General features: G+C 46.9%; 1 pseudogene; it reads right to left on the minus strand.

Moving 5' to 3' along the window:
• Positions 1–658: 658 nt before the first annotated feature.
• LOC147861427 (5S ribosomal RNA) lies at positions 659–777 on the minus strand (annotated as a pseudogene).
• Between the last annotated feature and the right edge of the window lie 1,892 nt (positions 778–2,669).

Here is a 2,669-nt window from a genome sequence, read left to right on the forward strand (position 1 = left end):
ATAGTTGGACGAGACCAAGTCAAGATATGGATGCTGAAGAAGGCTCTAAACCGGACCTTCTCAATGAAAGATTTGGGTCTGGCAAGACAAATATTGGGAATGCACATCCTTCAGGACCGGTCGAAGAAGTCCCGGGAGGTCACCCATCCCAGTACTGTTCTGGCCCAAGCACGCTTAACTGCGGAGTTCTGATGGGATCCGGTGTCAACAATGCTCTGCGGTCCGAGGTACTAATGCTAGAGAGACCTATGCAAAAATGCTCTACGAGGACAACTAAAATCGAGGGACCCACGTCGCCGTCCCAACCGCACGCACGACAGGCGCCGGCGAAGGCTAAGGGTAAGGCCTTGGATCCTAGACAAGGGGTGTACATATATATATATCTACCCTGCCCCGGATTCGAACCTCACCACCCACGCCCACACAATAGCCTCTTACGACCCCCTCCTTGATCCGGATGACGCACTTAACCCAGACCGAACGACAATGCCCCTCGGCGCTTCACCCATCCTACGCTCTCATCCGCCTCTAGGAATGCCAGGAGCGCACACGCACGGGAACGGCTCGAGCGCGAAAAGAACGCAACCCATGTGCAAGACTTCCCGGGAGGTCACCCATCCCAGTACTCTTCACAAAAAGAACACGGCTTGAAGCAAAAAGGGTGCAACACCAAGACTTCCCGGGAGGTCACCCATCCCAGTACTGTTCTGGCCCAAGCGCGCTTAACTGCGGAGGTTTGATGGGATCCGGTGTATTAGCGCTGGTATGACCACACCAAAACAATGCTAATATCTTTTGCTTTACCTTATATATGATGAGAGCCGTATTTGTTGTGCCTATGTGGGATATCTCACAATTTTCTCTTTTCCTTTCACAAAGTTTATACCCTCATATCTTGACATTTAGTTGTCCGTTTCTCGTGTAATAAAGTGCATTTTGTATGAAACCTCCATCATTTTGTACTTAGATATTAAATTTATTTAAAATTTTATCTTTACAATTATTGGATTATGTGATTCATCCTCGATTTTGTACGTTTTATGGGATTTTCACACTATTGCCGAAAATCTTCACGACAACGGAGGCATAGAGGCAACGGAGAAAAGACAAAGGATACAACTTTTCACCAATAGGCGGTTACAATATATACAAGCTTGTTGTGTGTGTGTGTGTGTGTCTCTCTCTCTCTCTGTCTCTCTCTCTATACAGTGGTAACTTCTCAACAACTAAGTTACAACTACAATTCACTCACAATAAGTTTTTCCCTAGTTATTTATACTCATATAACGTTAGGGCTATTTACAAGTATGGCCTCCACTAGCGCAAACGAACATATTTACTAATATGTCCCTACTTCTAGTTCACATTGGATCCGATTCGGATACCTTCCGGATCCATTCGATCCCATCCGGAGGAACCGGTTTTCCCAACACCTTTATATGCCAAATCTGGGAATATGATGGAGGGATTAGATATGGAGGAAGAGTCCTGTCAGATGGTACCAATTAGTGGATCACACTAGGGGCGAGAAGATGCAGAATCCAGGTTGTGGTTGTCACAGGAAAAGTACGTGATGAAGGTGCTTCAACGGTTGAGCATGTCGGATGCGAAACTGGTTGGATCGACACTTCCGGAAAACTGCAAGCTATCCAGAAAGTAGAGCCCGAAGACAAAGGCAGAGAAGGCGGATATGATGAAGATACCATATTCCTCTGCCGTCAGGAGCTTGGTGTACGCAATGGTGTGTACCCGGCCAAATATCAGATATGTAGTCGGAGTGGTGAGCCGATTCATGAGCAACCCCAGAAGAGAGCACTGGAATGTGGTCAAGTGGATACTTTGGTATTTGAAAGGCACCTCGAGTATGTGCCTCTGTCTCGGCTTCTGTAAACCCCAACTTGACGGATTTACAAATTCGGATATGTCGGCTGATGCGGATACCAGCGGGTCCACATCCGGATATGTCAGGAGGTATGCAAGGGGAGTTGTTTCGTGGTAGTGGAGGCTGCAGAAGACGGTTGCGTTGTCAACCACGGAGGCCGAGTACATGGCAATTGTGGAAGCTGTCAAGGAGATAATCTGAATAAAGGACTTCATCGAAGAGCTAGGAATCCAAGAGGAGGAATACCGGCTCTACTATGACAGTCAAAGTCCCATCCAGCTTGCAAAGAATGTGTTGTGTTGGACCGAGATCCTTCATGGCAAACTTCAACCGCAGTTGCCGAACGAGTTTGGCGAGTTCGCCTGCATGGCATGAAGAGATTAGCATGTCGTCCACGAAGATGATGAGGAAGATGGGTGATCCATCTCGAACTGTTGTCGTGAAGAGATAGTGGTCCTCATCGCTCTTTGAGAAGCTGATCGATTCGATGAAGTCGTCAAACTTCTTGTACCACTGTTTTAGGCCGTAAAGACTCTTCTTTAGTATGCAAACTAGACGTTCGTGGCCGGATAACACGAAGTCTTTTGGCTGCTCCATATAAATTTCCTCCTGAAGATCACCATGGAGGAAAGCCGTTTTTACATCTAGCTAAATCAACTCCAAGTTTTTGGTGGCCACTATGCTGAGCATAAAGGAAAGGGTTGTTAGTTTCACCATTGGTGAGAAGATTTTGTCGAAGTCGACGCCGTGTTCTTGGCGAAAACCCTTGGCTACTAATCTGGCCTTG

The sequence above is a fragment of the Azolla caroliniana genome, unplaced genomic scaffold (genome assembly GCF_043228905.1).
Source record: "Azolla caroliniana isolate FFs.n. ecotype wild unplaced genomic scaffold, voAzoCaro1.0.p SCAF_7, whole genome shotgun sequence".
Classification (NCBI taxonomy): domain Eukaryota; kingdom Viridiplantae; phylum Streptophyta; class Polypodiopsida; order Salviniales; family Salviniaceae; genus Azolla; species Azolla caroliniana.